Source organism: Schistocerca cancellata, chromosome 1, assembly GCF_023864275.1.
Source record: "Schistocerca cancellata isolate TAMUIC-IGC-003103 chromosome 1, iqSchCanc2.1, whole genome shotgun sequence".
Lineage (NCBI taxonomy): Eukaryota > Metazoa > Arthropoda > Insecta > Orthoptera > Acrididae > Schistocerca > Schistocerca cancellata.
The window spans coordinates 811,854,288-811,871,524 of NC_064626.1; the positions used below are offsets into that span (position 1 = coordinate 811,854,288).

The following is a 17,237-nucleotide window of genomic DNA, read 5'->3' on the forward strand; positions in this document are numbered from 1 at the left end:
GAGGCAGGATTCGAACCTGCAACCGTAGCGGTCGCGCGGTTCCAGACTGAAGCGCCTAGAACCGCTCGGCCACAACGGCCGGCGATAGAAGTATATTCTTGCTATCTGATATGATAAGAAGCATCTTAAGCGATACTATCCTAACATAAATGACGCAGAGAAGAGAGACGTTTCTTTGGGGAAAAACTACTGTTTCCCTATATACCATTCTTTGTTAAGTAACACACGGTTTATTTTGATATTTTTCGGTGTTTAAAGCTTGGTCCGTCAGCTCTTTGTCGAATTAGAGGATAGCGTTAAGCCCCACAGCGACGACAGCGGATGACCAGGAGTAATTATACTATTGAAGTGTTAGAATTTCAAACCAGAAAAGTTTCGAAGTAGCTGGTCTGCGATCTCAGGAGACTCGCCATCGAGTTGCTAGCTGCCGGTAGCTCCAAAAAGTCATCGTGGATAAAGAATGAACTGTGTCGCAGCGGGCATCCTGCCTTTTAAGTCAAGCAGCGCAATGAGGTACGATTGAGCTTCCGCAGCACAGGTAATAGTAACAGCACGGCCATTGCTGTTTGGTTCGAACTCGATGGCATGGGGAATCGCCGCAATGTACTTAATATTCGCCTCCTTGGTTCATTACAAACGAGTAATGCGTCTTATCTGTGATCTAATCATTTCCAATAATAAGTACGGTTTTATCATCAGACTTTCGCAATAGTTTGACAATCTCCGGCATACTCTAAGTCGTGTCTCATTAGATAATTTAACCTGCACTCTCGGAATCATCAGTTAATTTTCATCCATCCCGACAGCCAACACTAACCACTAACGACATCAACGCAATTACGTCATTCGAGTAGACTACATCTCTAGGAAAGTTGGCAGAATAACTGCTGGTCTGAAATACTATATGAACAGACAGCGGACGAACTCCAACGATTACTATGTGGGCCAAGGAGCAAAGACACATTGCCGTATACACAACAAGAATCAATGAAAAAGGCGCATGTCATAACGTGTTAAGGTCTTATACCATCACATTCCTGAGAGTCCTGAGAGCTGAGCCATAGAGAACGATAAGTCGTAAGCGAAGGAAGGTAGAGTTTGTCCCACAGACGACGAGGTCATTAGAGACGGGGCATATGCTAAGAAATAACATGGATGAGATAGAAATTCGCCCTGTATTAACTTAAGGAGACTGCAGAAAACTAAAATAATTGGACAAGGATTGGGAGCACTCTCTTAACGAATGTCACTCCACTCTGGTAACCATTGAACCATCTCGCGAAGCAGGGATGGAAAACAACACGTTCTTCTGATCACTAGTGATAGCATGTACAACTGCCGAAATCTTCCATAAGGAGCGATATCACCAATACCACACAGGTATTTGCTAATGCATATGCAATTTGTTGCGGTTTTTTGGAAAAAATCTAATTTAATTACGGAGGACTTTGAAAAAAAGGCGATCGGCTCTGCAGTTTTGTAACCAACAGTGTTCTGGAGATACATCAACGACACAATGACAGTTTGATTTCCATAAACTGTTGGAGTGTTTTGAGCATCTTAACTCCATTACTGAAAATTCGGATTTATCGTGGAGTGGGAGATGAATGGTTGTCTACCATTATTGAATGTATTAGTTCAGCGTAAAGAGGATGCATTTTTAGGACATTGCGTGTATGTTAATTTCACCCATACCCTTGCAGGTGTCCTATTACCATCATCCTTCGTAAACTCGGAGCATATTTAGAACTTTAGTTCATGACTCCTATGTATTGTCTGACGCTGATAGTCCACAGGATGAATTGGTATACCTGGAACAGGTGTTCAGGAAAACTGGATGTACGAGATATCAGATTAAGAGGGATTTGCAAGCGAAAATATATTATAACATCCAAAGGAGACCAGGAGGTAAGTTATTTAATGTCTTCAGCTTTTTTTCGTACGTGAAAAATGTTCGTTCAAAACTTCCCCGTATCGTGAAGAAGTATAAGGTGGATGTGACCTTCTGCTCATTTGTCAAGAGGCAGTTCTTCTGGAATTTGTGAAAGACGATCTGCTTTTATGAAAGGCAGATATCAACGAAACTTCTTGTCAGCGAGGTAAAGGCTATATTGACAATGAACACGCGCTATGCAATATCGGTGCATCGAACACCAACGGTACAACAACCATCTACAGTCCAACAAATCTGTAATTGTTGAAAACTGTATGTCCACTGGTTGTTTCATGAATTAGGGAAAAATCAAGACTCTGTTGAGAGCCGCATCGGGGTTCGGTGATCAACGCACTTATGAAAACACAGCTGAGAGACTACCTGCTCAACACAGACGTGGGCTTCCATCTGGAGTAAATCATTTAAACCTCTCATTTCATCTCTGCGCCCGCATACGAGCTTTTATTTTGATTCTTCGCTGCATGCCATTGCTATGTGAGCCATTCACTGTAATAACTAACCACATAAATTACAAATTCTGTAGACTAACAAGCTCTGCCTCATTACATTTTTATCTTATAAGTTAGACGTGTAAGTTTGATCTATGGCTGGCGTTGTTATGTCGGCGCTCTCTTATCTATGACGCATGCGCATTTTGCTCCACGCTCTATCTTTGAATCACGTGGTTTTAGCATTTCAGCTTATAAAGAGGGCCGCGTGGATACTCAGAACCCAGTCTCCTACTCGCCTTGAAGATGACGGAAAACGTAACAGCCGTAATACAGGAAGAGGGCGCATTCTTTTAATGAAAATAAAAAATCAGTCGCCAGCTGCTCAAAAATCATTACGCTGCTTATTGTTTCTTTAATGAAGGACGCCTTTATCGTCCGATCCTTATTTGATGTCGACTCACCTATGATTTAAACCAGTGTTGAATTTCCGAACGTGGCAGATTAATCTGTTGAAACCGGCAAAAAGAAATTAAAATTTTTTGTGCAGCTGGCGACAGAGTTTTAGTTTTGTCAAAAGAATACGCACCGCGGCTTGCTGAATAACAGCGACGAACAAAATCATAGAGGAAGTATTGCTGTTCCGGATGAGCGTCCGAAATATTATGGAATATAAAATTATATAGTTTCGTGATAAAGAAACGTTGCTCTCGCATTTAATAGAACGATTCTGCTTCCACCACCTCATATCCCGCGCGTAGAGACATGAAAACAGCCTTTCTTTCTCTCGCTCAGTGCGAATAGGGTCACAAAATCACCAATAATGGTAAAAAGTACCCTCCACCCTACAGCAAACATTCACTTCCGTATTACCTATGTAATTATAGTTGATAGGCGATTTGTTTTGAGGTCATGGAAACTATATCACTCTGCAATACATTAATATTTGTATGTACACTAATCAAAATTGCTTGGACTTTTGTACTATGAAAATACCATGAATCATACATTAACTTGAAACAGCGGTAAAAATCCCATACAACTGCAGGGCTAACATTATTATCTGCGATGGTTCACTTTAGAAAACAACAACAGAATCTGTCGATAAACGAACCGCTTAGCACCGTACAGGCACGTGTTAATAATTGTGTGCCAAAATCCGATGGAATAGTAATTTAAATATAGGGTCTCAGTTTTCTAGTATTCAAGTTACTGTTAGCTAAGTAACAGAGAAAACAATGTTGAAAATGTTGATGTGCCTCACATCAGCGCAAAAAATAATCATATTAGAATAACATCATTATGTTATGATACAGAAATAAGTTTAGGTAGCTGACACCTAACTTTAGAGCCAACTGTACAACTGGATCTTGTTTTTACGGAATGGACTGTTGTGGCGTTAAGTCCAGGCATGTTGAATTGGCGTTAACGGGAATTTTAACCACTCAGTTCACGCCAGAGGAGAAATGAAAACATCGAAGTGGGTTTCGTCGATAAGTATCTCCGCCATGCTGCTTCAGTTTAAAGGAACGTCCAACAGATAACGTTGGAGTCAATATCACTCCGTGGCTGTAAAGGTACTGAACTACTGGAAGCGGTCGGAAGCAGATTCGCATTCCTCCGTATCTGGAAAATTATTTTCTATAAAACCGCTTTTTCGGGAAGGAAATTTATCATAAAGCGACCTTTTGCCCGAAATAAGTCGTAGACACGAAATTAAAGCCACATTTTCTCTTTTTCTTTAGTTTTATTTTGGCCACCATGTATATGATGAGTCTGTGATATCATGCAGGAGTTGCAGCTTCTCACGGCCATTTTGCGACTATTTGATTCTAAGTTATGTTTTTCTCTCGTATATGTTTCTTTTCTTTTTGACCCACCTGCGTGAGCGAGAAAATCATATAAACTCACCGGACAAAAAAATTAGTCACACTTGGTCGCACGTACAGATGCATCGTTAAGCCTTTACAGATGGTGCAGGGATCGGATCACGTGCTCAATCACACGCGCACTGCCTGTACGTGAACATATGGTGGTAGCGGTCAGTGAGACGTTCATGTTTCAAACTGGGCGTGCAATCTTCCCTTCGTACCTCAGGAAAGTGGTGTTTAAGTCCTCAATCAAATACAAAACGGTATGATTACGAAGCGCAGCCCCTTGACATCGCTATTCGTTTTCCAACTGAGCACTGGGTGACATTTCTTATCCAAATAATCCGCACGCAAAACCACAATGTTTTTCAACAGTTAAAACGATGAGAAAAAGGGATGAAATATCATAAGAAATGATTATTATTTGTTGATGACAGAGGCGTGGCAATGCAGATGTGGATGCCAGCTGTTCATTGTGAGTGACGCGATATTTATAATGCTCTTGATGATGATCTCTGTTGTGGATATTCTGGATGAATCTGTTGTACAGAAGACGTCACCGGCAAGCTGAACAACACTCGTGGTTGTGGATGGGCGGAACAGAGTACGATATGTGCGTATCGAGTGTAGGAGACACGAGCTACGAGGCCAGAAGCGTCAGCGCACTGTCTCAAAGATTTATTTCTTTTACTTTAATTTCATTGCCTCAGGTCATATTGTTATCAGCGAAAAAAATTTACACTCACTCTTCAGCCAAAGTGCCTGAAACTTACTTAAGAATGTTTAAGCTACTGTAAGGTATTTAAATATACCTGTCATAAAATCTGGTATAAGATAGCTCTTTTTATGTAAAAAATCCATTCCTGTTAGTTACACACTAAAACATTTGTTTAGTTGTTTCTGCTGTCACGATTATTGCTGGTATTTGTGATAGACGAATTGTCCAAGAAAGACCAGGGAGTAACACTGTAAAAGTGGAGGAAATTTTTAGATTTTGAGGGTGGGATGAGGAGTAGGTATGACACTGGTAAAAGAGATAGTAGGTATGAATTTGAAGAGTCAGTTTCCCTTTCAGAAGAAACGGAATGATGAGGTTGTCCTCAACCGAGCTTCCGGGAAAAATGGGTTAGGAACCGGAGAACCTCTGCCTTGAAGAGGTGGACGATGGTTACGTATATATATATATATATATATATATATATATATATATATATATATATATATATATATGTGTGTGTGTGTGTGTGTGTGTGTGTGTGTGTTACGCGTCGCATTAGTAGTGTGGGTGCCAAGTGTACGGAAAACGTAGGATAATCGTAGGAGGAGGTCAGGGTTATGAAATTAAAGAATTTTCTGTACTCGAACAATAACAGAAATTCGTCTGGCGTACCTCAGCAAAATGGAAGATAGGCAATGAGGCTGGTGACCTACGAAAGTCTAGAATGAAGAGCTAGGGAACAATAAAAAATGACGCCGGTAGTTGAAGAGTCCTAGTATTACTAGTCAGCAAGCTTGCGTGGATGTTGTGATTGGTGGAATAATCTTCTGAGTTATTGGGCCGCGTAATACCTCTCCTTAAAATTTCGTTTTGAACTGCACAGGCAATTTTCATATTAATTTCGCATTCTGCTGGGTTTATTTTCTGCTTTATTTGCAATCTATTTCGAAGCTTTTTTGTGGCATCATCTTCTGGTAATTAGACACAAATTATCGAGGTGAAATATACCCGCAGGTGTATCTTTCAACTGTACCACACATAGTGTTTAAGTCAGCATTGCCGCGCGGAGTGGCGGCGAGGTTAGAGGCGCCATGTCACGAATTGCGCGGCCCCTCCCACCGGAGGTTTGTGTCCTCCCTCGGGCATGGGTGTGGGTGTTGTCCTTAGCGTAAGTTAGTTTTAGTAGTGTGCACGTCTAGGAACCGATGACCTCCGCAGTTTGGTCTCTTAGGAATTCACACACATTCCAACATTTTGAAGTCAGCATCATAGGACGCAGTGGTACAGCAATAAGATGTTGGTGTATTTCATTCTAGTGACTGTGTCTAACTTGCTCGTATTTGCAATTTTTATGGTTAAGAGCGTCATTGAGCACATAATTTTTCATTATAAAGTTTTACTTCAGTTATTGCTCACAAAACTATTAACTATACCGATTTCGTCTGTATAGTGACTATCAGTAACCCACAAAATTTCTTGGCCAATAGCTACGTCAAAACGTCCTGCGAGTCGACATTTAATTGAGGCTCCTACCTGAGTCTTTCAGTAGAAGCCTCAATGAAATGTTGACCTCCAGCACGTTTTGACATAGCTATCCGCCCAACAATCTTAGTGGGCTATTGATAGTAACTATACTAAAGATGTCTAATAGTATTGTCAATGAAATATTCACTCGCAGCATGTTTTTGGGTTACCGTCAGTTATGCAATATTTAGGGGCCATTGATAGTGATTATTAAGTCAAAAATTATGTAACCACTAGATAATTTTGTGATCATTGACTGATTTAAAACATTATAGCAAACTGTGACTAAGTTTTCTTTTTAAGCTTTAAATTTAGTTTCACCAATTACTGCAAATGCTGAAATTTCGCCGGCTGGAGTGTCCGAGCGGTTCTAGGCGCTACAGTCTGGAACTGCGCGACCGCTTGGGTCTCAGGTTCGAATCCTGCCTCGGGCATGGATGTGTGTGATGTTCTTAGGTTAGTTAGGTTTAAGTAGTTCTAAGTTCTAGGGGACTGATGACCTCAGAAGTTAAGTCCCATAGAGCTCAGAGCCATTAGCTATTAGCTTAAATTACACTACAAATCTTGAAGCGAATGTTTAATTACAGTTGTATACAATTTTCTGGGGCTATGTAGAAATACGACCCACATTAAATCCGAGGTGGTGGGTAAAGCAATTCCAAGCAATAATAAATAAAAAAAAGACGCACCTAAGTACATGAAAATAATGTAATAAAAGATTTTAAAATCGACTGCCAAATAAAGCAAAAAATAAACATAGCTGAGTAGAAAAAACCTCTGTGCTCCAAAATAAAACAATTTAGAGCTGAATTATTTATTATCCCGCGTCTTGGAAGCAACAAGATTGCAAAAAGAAAAAAAGAAAAGGCTATTCAAATTTCTCCACCAGCGTTTCGAACCATCTGCTCTGTTTTTTAAGAGTCTTCTGTAAACAACAAACACACTTGCGTGGAAAACTAATATGAAAATAGACTGTGTGCTGCAAAACAAAATATTTATACCTGAAGTCCCCATTGTCCGTTGCCAAAGAGGTAAAAAGTCGGAAAAAACTTCTCCGATACCAGACGTTTCGGTCTCTCTGTTGGGATCTTCAGGAGTCTTACGGCATCTTCCAGCAGAGGGACGGAAACGTCGTGTATTGAAGAGTTTGAAGAGCGGCGTGACGTGGCGTAAAACTCAGAAGATTTTACCATCAGTCCTGACGTTAACACGTAGGCTTCCGCTTCCGGTGTGTGCCTCTTTAAAATCCTTTCGGCTGTACTGCCGCGTCATCATACAAAATACTTAAGTCCTGACGAAAACCGCTGTACCAAGGTCGAAACGTCGGTTCTTTTAGATTTTAGAATTTTAACTACTTTATAAGATAGCGTGGCGGTACGCCCAGAACTATCATCTGACGGTAATATGGCGATAATAGGGCCGTCCATCCTGTCGTGAATATACGCGTGTGCGTGCTATGTGCAAGACTTGCCCCCATCTGGTCTTTACAGTAATTTCTTGCTGTCGTCGCCAAACATCCGTTGTTTTCCACAATAGCACTAAGTCTAGTTTGGAGATATTTTTACGAAGTGGTGTAGCAATGAAGCACAGTGCTTCATTTGCTTTAAATTATTAAAGGTTTGCCTGCCATTTATATGAAATAATAAAAGAGGAAGGTAACAGTAAGTAACAGCAATAAATTAAAAACTTAACAACGATTCATTCATAGTATACAATAGAAATAGAAAGTAACTGATCTGCTACCTGTGTCTGTGTAATATGCCTTCATCTGCTTGTAGCCCTTGAAAACGGACAAACTAACACGAGAAACAGAAAACGAAATTTTCACTCGGCAGCGGAGTGTGCGCTGATATGAAACATCATGGCGGATTAAAAGTGTGGCCGGACCGAGACTCGAACTCGGGACCCTGGTCTTTCGCAGGAAAGTGCTCTACCGGCTGAGGTACCCAAGCAAGACTCAAGATCCAGCTTCATAGCTTTGCTTCCGTCACTACCTCGTCTCCTACCTTCCAAAGTTCACAGAACCTCCCCTGTGACGTATGTATGTGCTCCCCCTCCCACTCCCCCGGGAATGTCTCATTCCAGACGAGTGTAGCCCCAATGTTTGCGTGGTTGAGTAATTATGGGGTACACATACGTGGACATGGCGTTTGTGCAGCAATCGCCGACATAGTGTAACTGAGGTGGAATGAGGGGAACCAGCCCGCATTCGCCTGAGCAGATGGAAAACCTCCTTAAAAACCATTCACAGGCTGACCGGCACGCCGGACTTCGACACTAATCCGCCGGGTGGATTCGTGCCGGGGACCGGCAAGCTTTCCCGCTCGGGAAGTAGTGGGTGAGACCGCACGGCTAGCCGGTGTGAGGGGCGGGGCTTCCGCTGTGATATTTGCAAAACCAAGACTCCTGGAAGAAAGTATATTGCGGAGATATACCGGGTGATCAAAAAGTCAGTATAAATTTGAAAACTGAATAAATCACGGAATAAAGTAGATAGAGAGGTACAAATTGACACACAGGCTTGGAATGACATGGGGTTTTATTAGAACCAAAAAAATACAACAGTTCAAAAAATGTCCGACATATGGCGCTTCATCTAATCAGAATAGCAATAATTAGCATAACAAAGTAAGACAAAACAAAGATGATGTTCTTTATAGGAAATGCTCAATATGTCCACCATCATTCCTCAACAACGGCTGTAGTCGAGGAATAATGTTGTGAACACCACTGTAAGGCATGTCCAGAGTTATGGTGAGGCGTTGGTGTCGGATGTTGTCTTTCAGCATCCCTAGAGATGACGTCGGTCGATCACGATACACTTGCGACTTCAGGTAACCCCAAAGCCAACAATCGCACGGACTGAGGTCTGGGGACCTGGGAGGCCAAGCATGACGAAAGTGGCGGCTGAACACACGATCATCACCAAACGACGCTCGCAAGAGATCTTTCACGCGTCTAGCAATACTTTTTTGTTGTTGTTCTAATAAAACCCCATGTCATTCCAAGCATGTGTGTCAATTTTTACCTCTCTATCTACATTATTCCGTGGCTCAAATGGTTCAAATGGCTCTGAGCACTATGGGACTCAACAGCTTAGGTCATAAGTCCCCTAGAACTTAGAACTACTTAAACCTAACTAACCTAAGGACATCACACACACCCGTGCCCGAGGCAGGATTCGAACCTGCGACCGTAGCAACCCCGCGGTTCCGGACTGCAGCGCCAGGACCGTACGGCCACCGCGGCCGGCATTCCGTGGCTCATTAAGTTTTTAAATTTATACTGACTTTTTGATCACCCGGTATACAGTTCTTGACCCTGAGTTTTCACCCTTTAGCACTGATTATTTGTAATGCCCAAAAACCGGTATGATCGAATAGGCGAATACTGGTGGTTTTCTGTAGTTTTGAACCAGTTATAACTTTTGAATAAAGCACCAAACGATGGAGAAAGTGAGTTTTCTTTTATTTGCCTATTTAATTTATTATTTTCATTCTACGTATCTCGAGACTGAGTGAGTCAAAATTTTTCGATGTTTGTTCGATTTCTCTGTTTATTAAAGAAATAATAGAAATAAAAAATTGAAAATTGGTTATTTCAGAAACCGGTTATATTGAGCAGCTTTAACACTCGGGTTAAACTGGTGCTGAAAAAATCCTCTGTAACCGAAAACCGGTTGTTTCTCCTCCCTAGTAGAAGAGCCACCTTCTGTGCTCACGTGCCTGCCGTGTTTGGCACGTAGCGTAAACATAGGGGCCGGCTGGCGCCTGTCGTCCGCCCTCGGCGAGTTGGCGTGAGCCGGGCACGGGCTGTGGACGAGAGGGCGGCGTGCAGTTTTCATTGGCGGCAAAGCAGGAAGGGTATCAGCGGCCGCAAAGTGAGTAATGGTCGCCTTCCGCGATCAGCTGAGCCGCCAGCTGATGCGCGCGCAGCCGGCGCCCGCACTGCTATATAAAGCGGCGGGGGCGTGCGCGCGCCGTATTCGCGCGCGGACCCTCCTCGCGCCCTCTTCACGCTGGCCTGCTGCAGCTGACGGCGGTGAGTCTCTCGTCACGCTTGCGTTCGTTTTCCTTTCCTCTCTCTCTTTCTGCATCTGCCTGCCAGCGCGAGTATTTACAAACAGCTCCCCCCTGTCCTGGATACCGGCAGCAACACAGCGCCCGTCGAGCGAGTACTTTTCCGCGTCGCTCCTGCGCGATTCCGCAGTCTCTCGCCAAGTTTACGACTGCTGGCACCCGTTCAGCGGCGCGTGTATGTCTCGGAAGTGTTTACAAAAGCCGCTTCGCCGAACACGCTCGTCAGTGCTACAGATGCTTCGGAGCTGACCGCACACCGCCGCTTAGCGTTGGCTGCTCCGAGCGGGAAAGCTGTCCGCAGTCGCTGCTACGTCAGAGAGCTAGGAGTTTGTTTCGCCACTTGTTTTCTCGCAGAAAGACAGATTAGTGTGGAAATTTCTCAGTTTGGCACCGGACGCGTCAGTAAGGTGAGTGGGTTTTTTTTGGTTGGTTTCTTTCCCGCTTTGGTGTTCAGGTGTGTGACACTCCACGTCGCATATTCCCGTATCGTAGCAACCTCGGAACCTGCATCCACCCACCCTGTAATTACTTAGCAAGTACTAACACGGTAGTCGCGGATTTGGTACGCATGCACTGCTTTTGTGTGTTTCACGTAGAGACTTAGCTGTGGATGGCCACCAGCACGTGTACAGAAGTGTGTCAGACACGCGCCCTGCGGCGCGGCGCCGGCTTTCCTTTTTTTAAATCCCGCGTCGGTCCTTTGTCCGCGCGGCGCGGCGTGGCGTCGTGTTTACAGACTTGGCCGGACGCGCCGCTATCAGCTGAGAGCGGGCAGCCGCATAAGTGGGACGCGGTGGCGCCCCAGCAGCCGGGCTTCTCACTTTCGCTCTCACCGCCCCGGTCAGTGACTTCCGCGCGACCTGCTTTGTGCCCGAATCACCCGAGTGCCGCCGATTAGAAACGCACGCGTCCGCTTATTCGCTGTGCCCGAATCACCCGAGTGCCGCCGATTAGAAACGCACGCGTCCGCTTATTCGCAATGAGAAAACGTGTTCACAGTACTGCCCACTGCAACAACCTGCAAGAATTGCATAGTGCTGAAAATGTGTCGGCAGTGTTTTGTCTACTTCGACATAGTATACATTCAGCCTTCGTTCACTATTCACAGAAACGCAACTAAATCCAGAACTGAATCGTTACGTTTTCGTCTGGCCGGCCGCAGTGGCCGAGCGATTCTAGGCGCTCCAGTCTGGAACCGCGCGACTGCTACGGTTGCAGGTTCGATTCCTGCCTCGGGCATGGATGTGTGTGATGTCCTTAGGTTAGTTAGGATTAAGTACTTCTAAGTTCTAGGGGACTGATGACCTCAGAAGTTAAGTCCCATAGTGCTCAGAGCCTTTGAACCATTTTTTTTGTTTTCGTCTGAGTTCACTGGCACGGACTGCCCCGGTAAAACAAATTTAGCAGATTCGTCAGTCTATACTGGATTTAGTCTCTTTCTTAATTTGTACAGAACTGTGGTTACAATGTGAACTGCATTTCACCTCCGACCCCTCCCCCTTCCCCCCAGTCAAAAAATATTAATGCTGGATGTAGTGATTTGTCTGTGGCGTAGCCTAAGATATACTTCAGGTTCGAGGGTCACAGTTTGGCCGTGAGTTGCCGAAGGCAGCGTATGTGAATACGAGATAAATTTTGTGAGAAGAGGCTGATGTGCAGCGTAACCTAAGATCTACGTTCGTTCCATATGTATCGCACTTTTCGTTATAAATCAAAAAAACTGGGAGGCAGCATAAGCTACATTCTATTACTTTATATTATTTTCGTGAATATTATGTCTATACATTGCACATAAACGTAGAAAATGCAAAGGGCGGTGTATGTTATGATTTATGTACTTCAGTATGGTATATTTTCAGAGTGGCTTTGCTATTACATTAAGCGCAACTAAATCACAAAGTGAATCATCGTATTTTGATCGAGGTTCACCACACAAAGCTCATAGCTCTTTCTTTATAAGTAAAATCAGTAGGCAGTCTCCAGCGGAGTCTCGATTTAGGTTCTTTATCGGCACAGAATTTTTTCCTAGGCTTTATTTCTAGATATTTTCTGCGTAATAATAATTGTAGAGACATTGAAAGCATAGATTTAAATAATCAATCCTAGTGAATTCAGATACTACAGAACTTTAGTTTATGAATATGTCTCACGTACAGTAAATAAACAGGTACACAATATGTTTCCCGTCACATCTCCTTTTATTTGTACACCTAACCTCTGTGCACTCAGTTGTACAGTTTAAAATCTTGCATCTCTTGGTTCTGATAGCTGCTAGGTTCTGGGTCGCAAGTGAAAGCAAAATTAGGAACTCTGATCTTTCATACCACGCCTACTTGCTATAATTTTAAACTATTACTCTTTCTTACAAGTCGCCTTGGCAGAAACACATAATTCGGTATAGCAAATCACCAGTTGCCACTAGTATCGCCTCCGTTGTTTTTTTTCTTCTTTCTCTTTTTTTACCTTCCTGTTTAGGATCATTGATGGCTACACTGAAATTACCATTATTTGGAAACTTGAGATGATGTGCGACTTTAACTTTCTGACGAAATAAAGAACCAGACTTCACAATATTGCATGAAGTATCGTATTATATACAAGATTTGAGGAAGCAATAAGCGCTCCGTCAGATGAAAATATTATGATTTGCCATAGAATAGCATAGTTTCACAGTCTGATTTCCATCCAGATAGATTCGTCTGGCTCAGTGACAACGTCCTGCTGTGACATTTCAGATACTGTTACACCCAGTCACTAAGACTAGGGCACTAGTAGCAATGCGACGCTCACCTCAATAATATACATTCAGGTGGTTTTTATTCAGCAAGTGAATAGAGGTCCAAAGGTAAATTTAATGAGTTCGAAGCAGCGTATTTAATTTTTGATCGAAATTTGAGAGCATAAGAGCTCGCTACTCTTCATTTGGATTCCGATGTTGTCCATTCGCAGGCTACAAAGCGGGAAGAGTATTCCACATACACTCCAAGAAACAGTTTAGTCAAATCACGGGAAGTGTATTTTTCAAATTCCGTGTTACACGAAAGGTATTAATGTTTGTCGCTAAAATCTTGAGGCGTATACTTAAGGAGGAAAATAGTATAGCAAGTATTTCAAAGAAACGCTCCGCGTTAACAAAATACTGCCAAACGTTGCACTTTTGCTGGAGCATATTATTTGCATTGTGCTGTAGTTTGTTTCACGTTCTCACAGATCGTGACTGGAAATCGTGAGGTCCACCGCTATGGTGGGAGAGGCGGCCTTCTTAGCATGGATGTAGCGTGCTGCGGAAAGTGACGCAGTTATGTTCTGATACTGAGGTCTGTACACAGCTAGCCAGCCAGATAAGACTGTTGGTGGCAAGGTCTCGGCCAGCGCGCGCAGACAGGGCGTCTGCCAAGTTGACCGTCAGGCCATCAAGGTCTGAAAAATCGCAGCTTTTTTTCTGCTGTCACTTAACGTCTCCTATAACGAAGCACTTATCGGTTAAAAAGAGCAGTGAACACATGTGACGATGTCTATATTTCTATTTTTGTTGCAGATAAGGGCATTTTTTGTTTGGTTTTTTGTTTTGTTCTAATGTGAGTACGAGGCGAGAACTGTGTGTGCAAATCATATTCAGCCATCCCATTCATGTGTGGCATTGGTATTCATTTCGGCAGTAAAAATACAGAAAGGAACGTTTGGCATAATTTACACTATTTAACTAATGTCTAAGTGTCCGTTATTCTAAGAACAATGCAAGGAAGCAGACCTCGAAACTGTCACCACGATTTAAGTCATTTTTTTCTACCAAAGTGTTTGTACTGAGGCACCCACACACACGTAATTCCAATCTTACATAGTCGAGCTCTCTGTGCAAGCTTACTAGAGCATCTGGAGAATACGTTTGTGCAAGCATTAATATTATTAAACCTCCTTGACGCTTGATCCATTTTCAGTCATGTAAGCATCACAAATAACAGATGCTTGATCGTGTATATCGATAACGTGCATAATTGTACGAGCAAACATAAGTTGTGATGCGATCTCCTCAACAACATTATGTCGATCGATATGAACCAAATAAACAGTAAATTGTAGAAAAAGTCTGTCAGAGGATACGAATGCCATCTTCGTTTCAACAGCGTTAAATCGAAAGCCTATCACGATAAGGCAAAGAGGGATGTGGCATATGAGGTAATTTTAAGAAAGAACACAGAAATTCAACCTGCCATAGAGAAAAATGTCAATATTGAAAATATAAATTCACTCAGACCAAACAAGAGAGGAAAAGTCGGAAGTATTTATTGATTCCGGACAGAAGTGTGTGTGTGTGTGTGTGTGTGTGTGTGTGTGTGTGTGTGTGTGTGTGTGTGTGTGTGTGTGTATTCAAAGGATTTATAGCCCCGCCAGCATGCGAAAAATGATATTGGTATCAGTGTTTCGTTTGGTGTTGAAGCTTCTTTCATCCTGTTTTCTAATCAAAGACAGTGAGAGTACTACGTTCACATGTTTCTCTGTCCATCCTGAAACAATTTTTCCTATGATGTGGATATATCTACAGCTCACTTGGACTAGACGTGAGAAGGCCCTTCGTTTCAATAACCAGTATTTACTACCCACACTTCACCTTTCCTCTCCTATCTACATCCATACTATGCAGACCACTGTGAAGTGAGTGATAGACGAGACCTCACGTTATATCAATTATTAAGTCGTCTTCTCATTCCACTCGCACGGGGAGATTGCTTAAACACCTCTGTGCATGCTATAATCAAACTAAACTTGTCTTCGCAATACTTTTGTAGTGCGTTACTAGATACTTAAAGCTAGTTTGTAAAACTCTGGAAGTAGTCTTCCACGGACTATTTTGTGTCTATCTACACGTGTCTGCCACTGCAGCTTTTCTCGTCTTCATAATTCCCGTGGTTCAAACCAGTGACCTCTCATATTTTTTCCACATCACAGAGGCTTAGCCAGATAAAACGAGCAACTCGACTACGCCCAAGGTCAACACGCGGAAAAGACTGCAACCGATTATGTGCTTAGACAGTTCCAACACAATTGTGCAACTGTTAAGTTAATAATTATTCACACTCCTATGTACCAATGCAGCTGAAATTTCATTATCAACGAAGTAAAAATTTAATTAAATTCATACAATTAAAAGTTACCCAGCTTATTTTCAAGATTAAAAGAAACCATGTCCTCCTATTTCACTTGTATAACCTTCGGAACGCAGTCACAGTGAGACTGCAGTTCAGTGAACAAGAATCCTATGTGGATTGTTAGTATATCTGAAAATAACTACTCATTCCTCCTGCAACATTCTGATGAGGCGGCCTTCACTAAGCATTTTTGTAGTACTCTGAGTTAAGAGACACTCAAAGCGGCTTACTCGTGTCACAACTGCCTGTGAGAACTTCTGTTGGAAAACCTCTTGGAATTCCACTGTTTTCAATTCCACTACCAAAAACTTCCCAAAGCCACACCTCGCCACATCCCACGAAGTGACGAAAACGACTGCTAATACGCCATAATTGATAGGTCATGATTTTCCATTCAAAACATTTACGAGAATTCAGTCGCTTAGTGACATGTGACAGATCAGTGCCGTCACAACTGGTCTTCGCAATCCTTTCGTAGTACATTGCTGTGTACTAAAAGCTAGCTCATGAACCTTTGGAACTAAGCCTTTAGGGGCAAGTTTGCGTTTATCTACAAGCCTCGCCAGTTCAGCTTTTTTTAGGCTTTGGAATCCCTGTGACGCTCTCCCATAGTTCGTTTCCACGTCAGAAAGGCGCAGCCGCCGGCCGCGGTGGCCAAGCGGTTCTAGGCGCTTCAGTCCGGAACCGTGCGACTGCTAAAGTCGCAGGTTCGAATCCTGCCTCGATCATCGATGTGTGTGATGTCCTTAGGTTAGTTAGGTTTAAGTAGTTCTAAGTTCTAGGGGATTGATGACCTCAGATGTGCTCAGAGCCAAAGGCACAGCCGGATAAAACGAGCAACTCGTGTACGCCAAAGCTCCACATGTTCGAAGCATAAGCTAATGTTTGTACAAGCTTGCTTGGACTGTGTAGAGGAGGTTATTTGTGCTTGCGCAAAACAATCTACATCTACATACATACTCCGCAATCCACCATACGGTGCGTGGCGGTGGGTACCTCGTACCACAACTAGCATATTCTCTCCCTGTTCCACTCCCAAACAGAACGAGGGAAAAATGACTGCCTATATGCCTCTGTACGAGCCCCAACCTCTCTTATCTTATATTTGTGGTCTTTCCGAGAAATGTAAGTTGGCGGCAGTAAAATTGTATCGCAGTCAGCCTCAAATGCTGGTTCTCTAAATTTCCTCAGTAGCGATTCACGAAAATAACGCCTCCTTTCCTCTAGACACTCCCACACGAGTTCCTGAAGCATTTCCGTAACACTCGCGTGATGATCAAACCTACCAGTAACAAATCTAGCAGCCTGCCTATGAATTGCTTCTATGTCCTCCCTCAATCTGACCTGATAGGGATCCCAAACGCTCGAGCCGTACTCAAGAATAGGTCGTATTAGTATTTTATAAGCGGTCTCCTTCACAGATGAACCACATCTTCCGAAAATTCTACCAACGAACCGAAGACGACTATCCGCCTTCCCCACAACTGCCATTACATGCTTGTCCCACTTCATATCG

General features: G+C 43.0%; 1 protein-coding gene across 3 annotated transcripts in view; it reads left to right on the top strand.

Moving 5' to 3' along the window:
* Positions 1-17,237, top strand: part of LOC126188069 (glutamine synthetase 2 cytoplasmic-like) — a 423,240-nt gene that overhangs the window by 224,406 nt on the left and 181,597 nt on the right. The window contains exon 1 of one of the 3 annotated variants that reach the window (XM_049929528.1): positions 10,466-10,536. The exons of 1 other annotated variant lie outside the window; for it this stretch is intronic. The gene's annotated coding sequence lies outside the window, so the exon portion shown is untranslated. Of the gene's footprint in view, positions 1-10,465; positions 10,537-10,580; positions 10,982-17,237 lie in introns of those variants that run through there. One more of the 3 variants, XM_049929545.1, reaches the window with a different exon arrangement.